At 34.6% G+C, this 8382-nt stretch overlaps 1 long non-coding RNA gene across 1 annotated transcript; it reads left to right on the top strand.

Moving 5' to 3' along the window:
* Positions 1 to 1532: 1532 nt before the first annotated feature.
* LOC127699780 (uncharacterized) lies at positions 1533 to 2585 on the top strand. Its single transcript, XR_007981204.1, has 2 exons — positions 1533 to 1723; positions 2445 to 2585. It is a non-coding gene; the product is annotated as an uncharacterized LOC127699780 (long non-coding RNA).
* Positions 2586 to 8382: the final 5797 nt, after the last annotated feature.

Here is an 8382-nt window from a genome sequence, read left to right as displayed (position 1 = left end):
CAACATAGTGAATATTTGTACGAGGTGACCAGAGGTTACCAAATTAAATGAGTGTGTCATGTGACCAGAGCATCAGTGTAACTGGAGCAGGTGTTAACATAGTCAGTATGTGTCCAAGGTGACCAGAGGTAACCTAAGTCAATATATGAACAGCAATGTAAGGTAACCAGAGGTAACCATAGTCAAGATTGGTCCGGGAACACAGGTTTTGTCCCTTTACCAGAGGTCAACATAGTGAATATATGTACAAGGTGACCAGAGGTAACCAAATTAAATGAGTGTGTAATGTGACCAGAGCATTATTGTAACTGGACCAGGGGGTAAACATAGTCAGAATGTGTCCAAGGTGACCAGAGGAAACCTAAGTCAATATATGAACAGCGATGTAAGATGACCAGAGTTAACCAGCGTCAATATTGGTCCGGGAACACAGTTATCGTACCTTGACCAGAGGTCAACATAGTGAATATATGTACGATGTGACCAGAGGTAACCAAATTAAATGAGTATGTAATGTGACCAGAGCATCATTGTAACTGGACCAGGGGTAAACATAGTCAGTAATGTGTCCAAGGTGACCAGAGGTAACCTAAGTTAATATATGAACAGCGATGTAAGGTGACCAGAGGTAACCATAGTCAATATTGGTCCGGGAACACAGTTATCGTCCCTTGACAAGAGGTCAACAAAGTGAATATATGTACAAGGTGACCAGAGGTAACAAAATTAAATTAGTGTGTTATGTGACCAGAGCATCATTGTAACTGGACCAGGGGTAAATATAGTCACTATGTGTCCAAGGTGACCAGAGGTAACCTAAGTCAATATATGAACAACGATGTAAGGTGACCACAGGTAACCATAATCAATATTGGTCCGGGAACACAGTTATCGTCCCTTGACAAGAGGTCAACAAAGTGAATATATGTACAAGGTGACCAGAGGTAACCAAATTAAATGAGTATGTAATGTGACCAGAGCATCATTGTAACTGGATCAGGGGTAAACATAGGCACTATGTGTCCAAGGTGACCAGAGGTAACCTTAGTCAATATATGAACAACGATGTAAGGTGACCAGAGGTAACCATAGTCAATATTGGTCCGGGAACACAGTTATCGTCCCTTGACAAGAGGTCAACATAGTGAATATATATACAAGGTGACCAGAGGTAACCAAATTAAATGAGTTTGTAATGTGACCAGAGCATCATTGTAACTGGACAACGGGTTAACATAGTCAGTATGTGTCCAAGGTGACCAGAGGTTACTCATATATATAGGAAGATGTGGTATGAGTGCCAATGAGACAACTCTCCATCCAAATAACAATTTATAAAAGTAAACCATTATAGGTCAATGTACGGCCTTCAACACGGAGCCTTGGCTCACACCGAACAACAAGCTATAAAGGTCCCCAAAATTACTCGTGTAAAACCATTCAAACGGGAAAAACCAACGGTCTGATCTATATAAAAAAACAAGAAACGAGAAACACGTATAAATTACATAAACAAACTACAACTACTCTGAGACTACTATAACACAGAGATTGGTCACTTCCCGTACTGACCAGTCAAATAGTAATTAATTGTAAGTCTTCGATCACGTGACTCGGCACGTGACTCGCAATGATTGACAAGAAAGATTCGACCGCCATTTTTGACAGCGAAAGAGAAAATAATAATTAACAAATGTGGATTTATAAAGAGTGTTATGTTCCGGTAAGTGTGAATATAAGATTTGACATGTTCATAAATGTTGGTTTATAAGCACTTTAAATAAAATAAGTGCAGTTATAGACTTGAATTTACCGACCAAACCGGAAAGTAACCTCGAGTTATTACCAGTCCGTGGGACAGGGTCAATGAGCAACTCACCCATAACTTACATTCAGATGAACAATCTGTTTTCCGGATAATGTATGTTCAAGCCTTAGTAATTAACCGATGTAATGATGTAAAATTTGTAATTATATGAAATTCCAATTTTTCTGTTTCAGTAAGTTCCCGCTGCAGAACTGAGAAACATACGAGACAAGTTGCACACACACAACATGAGGTCTGATGGGTGAATTTGTATTGTTAGTGAAAGAAATTTAGATTTATATTTGGTTCCCTTGATAATATATATGCAGTCTATACATGCTAGTATAATAATATTATGCACTGAAAATGTGTCACCATGTGAAATACCAGTACATCATGAGTTCCTAAATAGACGTATTTTTTTTTAAATAATTGACCCAAACATGATGTAAAAAGTACATGCACCTTTGGTCTGCATCCTTTATCAGTTTAACTATTTTGATCCATATTGACATGATTGGTCAATTACTGCTGAGTCTCAAGTCTCAGATTACTGTCTTAAAAATTAATGAATTGCCTATGCTATAAACTTGACAAAGATTATTTCTTTTTATTTATAATATATTCTTTATTGTAGGAATACCCCCAGAAAGAAATCACACATTAGAAGAAGGGAGAAGTACTACAGGAGAAAATGACTTTTTTTAGTATTTTTTTTAATTTCATTGAATTTGTCATGCTTGTCTTACATGGAGAAATAAATATTTAAGTCTTTGAATATACATTTTTATTATTATATACATTAAAACTAAGACAGGAATGCAGAAATTCACTAACACACTCAGTTTGGATAACAGTTCAATGAAAGAAAGAAAACAAGTAACCACACATCTTTATATATTAAAGGAATAGCCACTTGAAGCAAACTTTAAGGAGATTTTTATATATTTTTGCTAATGATCATCAGACAACTCCTTTAGTCCAAACGAAGTTCAATGAAGTGGATGTAAGTTATTGGAATGCACCGTAATTACCTTCAACAATGAGAAAACCTATACCGTGCAGTCAGCTTCAAAAGTCCCCGACATGGAAAATACATAACAATTCACTAGAGAAAACGAAGTGTCTACAATAACAAAGCAATTTACGAAAATTCAAATATGACGGACATGAACCAACAGCAACCACTGAATTACAGGCTCCTGACTTGAGACGGGCACATAAAGAATGTGACAATGTTAAATATTTTTAGGCGCTCATCACCACCACTAGCATGGGACATTGGTGTAACGACATAACATAAAAACAAACTTTAAACATAATTTGAAAATAGTTCATTTCGGTTTAATCAGGCTGACTGTACCTGAAATATTTGCCATTGACAAGCAGTTGTGAATCGAAGTTGAATTTACAGAAAGGTGACATCAATATATGCTATCATATTTAACATTCTTGTTTAGATCTGACATTGCTGCGTATTTATACATTCCGCATTATTTTTGGCTTCTCAGAATTTTCACATGGTAAACTGTCAGCAGTTACCCAACAAAAAAATGTTATAGGGAACCTATTTACAAAGCATCATGCCGACAACAATTAACATGGTTTGTCACCAAACATTGAACAAGCACATTTATATTTGCTGTGGCTAAAAAAACTAAAGCAAATTACAACTCTTTTCATCTGAGTTGCTCAATTATTAGGGTTACAAAAAGCATAGCGATATAACTAAAACATACGACACTTTAACAATAGACAATATTCAAATTTTCAAAAACTTTACGGCTCTGTATTGAAGCACAAAATTTCTTGTCTGGGATTTTGAAAGAGGGCACATATTTCTGGTGTTGAAAAAATGTCATCGTAATTTACACTAATGTGGTTCTATTTATGTTAACATAGAGATAATTTGATTATTCAGTCACGTAATTTTGAAGCTTCTTCGTTCTGATTTACATGTACTTGCGGTTGATGCTTCTTTTGGAGTTTTTGTAGTTTTTGCAGTCTTTGCAGCAGGGACGTATAGTCATCCTCAGATTCAATATATGATGCAGTATATTCACCACATAAAAGATCAAGATTGAGATCACTATCATCCCAAGATAAAAAATCAATGTTACTGGACATTGTGAATTGAAAAATGAAAATGCCGGCGATATTTTGGGAACATATATATAATTTGTAGGGCTTATGTTTGCTTTATGTATCCATTGCAGTTATAACCTCTTTGCTGATCTGTTACGTAAGGAAATTACTCATTTACCGTTAATGATATTTTTTCTCTCTTCTGTGATCGCCGCTTATTACATTGTTTGCAAAAACTTGACCTAATTATCAGACGGAAATTAAAAAAAAGTGTGTGTGTGTGGGGGTTGAAACTTGTTTGAAAAAAAAAAAATTACGTTGGATAATCTGAATGAGGGTCTGGCTGGGGGTTCTTTATTTCCTATAATTTCTATGCCATTTTTCTCTATTCTTTAAATCTTAATAACTTATTATTTTCTCTTCTCTATTCTTTATTTGTCGGTCCATTTTTCTCCATTCTATACTTTTTTTGCCCCTATTTCTCCATTCTATAAAACCCCATCCACACCCTCCTGAATCCTACCACAAGTGCACCGACGATATTTGACAAGGTTTACTACAGTAAACATGTATATTGGGCACTCAGCAGTGAAATACCTTACAAGTATAGAATAAAAGTTTACTGCAATAAACGGAGCCTCGTGTACCTTGGGCACCCAGCTGTGAAACAAAATTCATCTCCCATGCTTTTGAGACTACCTGTCTTTACAGGTAAAATATTTGTATATTAGATACAATTAACGGACGTGTAGCAAAACAATGTAACTGTAAGATTGATAAGATTAATCACATTCACATTTTCAAGAGTGGCCGCATAATAACAAACTATTAACAAATTATTAATGATTAAAAACAAAAATTTAAATATCATTGAATAGAGATAACTGCATTTGAAAGATAAAAACTATATTTTTTTTTTTTTTTTTTTATTAATTCAATTTTGTTTTTAAATTATTTTTAAAAGAAAAATAATAATATCCGATACTGTTATAGTATTCTCAGTGATAGGTGATATATATCGTCTGCTACGGTCGAATACGAAACTACGTTAAAATAACGTAGCTAACTACCGGAGACTCAGATAATCCGATAAATCTATAGTGACCAATCTCTGTGTTATAGTAGTCTCAGAACTACTGTACATCAGATTCCTGACTTAAGACAGGTGCAAACATTTGCAGCGGGATTAAACGTTTTAATGGTACCAAACCTTCTCCTTTTTTCTAAAATAATAGTATAACATCACAACATAGACAAACACACGATAAAATATCAATTGGAAGGCTTAACTCAATCAAAAAACGTAAATTAACACACTATGAACGAAGAAATTGGATCTGTGATACCTGAATGCAAATACATAGTTAATAAAATTATTAGGGACAAACATTCAAGGCCAAAAGCAAACAAACAAGTCCAAACAAAGCCATGGCAAGACACCATCGCGAAATATTTAACATGCCTTAGAAAATCATCACTATTGAAAAAAAAAACGGTTTCATAATATATACAGGTAAATGAAAAATAACTTTGTCGTTTTAGGTATACTACTTCTGTGTATATAAAATCTTCCAATAAGGAATACCAAGAAAGTTATGTAATATAAATAAACCTAATTTAACACTTGATACATATGGGGTGAATATCAACAATAAAACTGTACAATTAGAGCTAGATAAAACTTCCTGTACAGATTTAAGGAGAATAATTTTGATGTTCATAGTACGAAGAAGTGAAAATTAGTAGATATTCAAAATAATCAAAGCTGGTATATAGACAAGATCCATATTAATATAAAATAACAAAAAGGCATTACAAATAGTATCAACAGGTCAAATTAACAAGAAAGTACGATTTGAGAGTACTCGCAGTTACTGACAGCTAGTTAAAAGTCAAAACAATTAGTATTAAAAAAATCATGCATCAGAGACTAAAATCAACTAAAACACATCCCAGGGATTTAGTATTTTAACGTCATGAACAGTCAGAGGAGACATGACTTGTGCAATATAAAAACAGCGATGTAAGGTGACCAGAGTTAACCATAGTCAATATTGGTCCGGGAACACAGTTATCGTCCCTTGACCAGAGGCCAACATAGTGAATATATGTACGATGTGACCAGAGGTAACCAAATATAATGAGTGTGTAATGTGACCAGAGCATCATTGTAACTGAACCAGGTGTAAACATAGTCAGTAATGTGTCCAAGGTGACCAGAGGTAACCTAAGTTAATATATGAACAGCGATGTAAGGTGACCAGAGGTAACCATAGTCAATATTGGCCCGGGAACACAGTTTTCGTCCCTTGACCAGAGATCAACATAGTGAATATATGTACAAGGTGACCAGAGGTAACCAAATTAAATAAGTGTGTAATGTGACCAGAGCATCATTAAAACTGGACCAGGGGTAAATAGTCACTATGTGTCCAAGGTGACCAGAGGTAATCTAAGTCAATATATGAACAACGAGGTAAGATTACCAGAAGAAACCATAGTCAATATTTGTCCGGGAACACAGTTATCGTCCCTTGACCAGAGATCAACATAGTGAATATATGTACAAGGTGACCAGAGGTAACTAAATTAAACAAGTGTGTAATGTGACCAGAGCATCATTGTAACTGGACCAGGGGTAAACATAGTCAGTATATGTCCAAGGTGACCAGAGGTAACGATAGTCAATATTAGTCCGGGAACACAGTTATCGTCCCTTGACAAGAGGTCAACATAGTAAATATATGTACAAGTTGACCAGAGGTAACCAAATTAAATGAGTGTGTAATGTGACCAGAACATCATTTGAACTGGATCAGGGGTAAACATAGGCACTATGTGTCCAAGGTGACCAGAGGTAACCTTAGTCAATATATGAACAACGATGTAAGGTGACCAGAGGTAACCATAGTCAATATTGGTCCGGGAACACAGTTATCGTCCCTTGACAAGAGGTCAACATAGTGAATATATATACAAGGTGACCAGAGGTAACCAAATTAAATGAGTTTGTAATGTGACCAGAGCATCATTGTAACTGGACAACGGGTTAACATAGTCAGTATGTGTCCAAGGTGACCAGAGGTTACTCATATATATAGGAAGATGTGGTATGAGTGCCAATGAGACAACTCTCCATCCAAATAACAATTTATAAAAGTAAACCATTATAGGTCAATGTACGGCCTTCAACACGGAGCCTTGGCTCACACCAAACAACAAGCTATAAAGGTCCCCAAAATTACTCGTGTAAAACCATTCAAACAGGAAAACCAACGGTCCGATCTATATAAAAAAACGAGAAACAAGTATAAATTATATAAACAAACGACAACTACTGTACATCAGATTCCTGACTAAGGACAGGTGCAAACATTTGCAGCGGGATTCAACGTTTTAATGGTACCAAACCTTCTCCTTTTTTCTGAAACAATAGTATAACATCACAACATAGAAAAAGGCACGATAAAATATCAATTGGAAGGCTTAACTCAATCAAAAAATGTAAATTAACCATGTGCAAGAATATGTCACATTTCCAAGCGAGATAACCCAATCTGTTTATATTGGACAGTAGATAATTAACGATAACTCTTAACTCCTTCCAATAGATGTCGTTGCATTTACTAATCTTGTTAAATACAACAGAGACATGTCTCTGATAAAAATTAATTAGCGTCTTCACGGGAGTTATAAATTACGATACTTGAGTTAGTGGTCTTTAAAAGGACCATGGAAGTGACTAAATATGATATTGAGATCAAAACCTCGTCGAGATTATAAATCAATGTACGAAGGGGAAACTATTTTGAAAAATTAGGGAAAAAATCCATAATTTTTGTTAATTGATCTTGAATGACATTTTTTAACAAACAATCATGAAACGTTTCTCATGAGTTTTGATGTTCATATATCTTACAAAATACCATCTAGGAGGTTATATGACATCCTTGTTACCAAGAAATTTAATATTTTCATTTGTCCTTATCATGCAACAGAGCTGACGACGAAATTGGTACCGAACCGTAGCCTATTGCAGTTTAATCACCATTAGTAATGAAATAATTATCTGGCATAATATCAGCTGTATTTTTTATAAACATATTAACACCAGCAAACACATACAAGTTTGTCCTGCTTTCTAACAGTAGGCTATATACATTCATTCATTTCAGTACAATCATTCATTTATGCCTTGGACAAATAAGTTTGCTTTAAAATGATGCTATATATGTCTTTGAAGAAATAACTTACAAGCTAGATGTTTTTCATTTTTTAAATGTTTTACGTAAAAACGGCTAAACATATCTCAACCATCTGTAGTTAGGAAAGGCGTAAGCAGACAAAAAGGTTCAATAAATCAAATTAAGACAATTGGTGAAAATTAAAGATATAAATTCTAAGACTAAATAATTGAAGAATAAGTCATTCAACAGTTAAAATATATTTTTATTGATATTGATAAGTAGAGTTCTCTCTCTGATTGATAA

The sequence above is a fragment of the Mytilus californianus genome, unplaced genomic scaffold, assembly GCF_021869535.1.
Source record: "Mytilus californianus isolate M0D057914Y unplaced genomic scaffold, xbMytCali1.0.p SCAF_40, whole genome shotgun sequence".
Classification (NCBI taxonomy): domain Eukaryota; kingdom Metazoa; phylum Mollusca; class Bivalvia; order Mytilida; family Mytilidae; genus Mytilus; species Mytilus californianus.
This window is presented reverse-complemented; position numbering and strand designations above follow the sequence as displayed.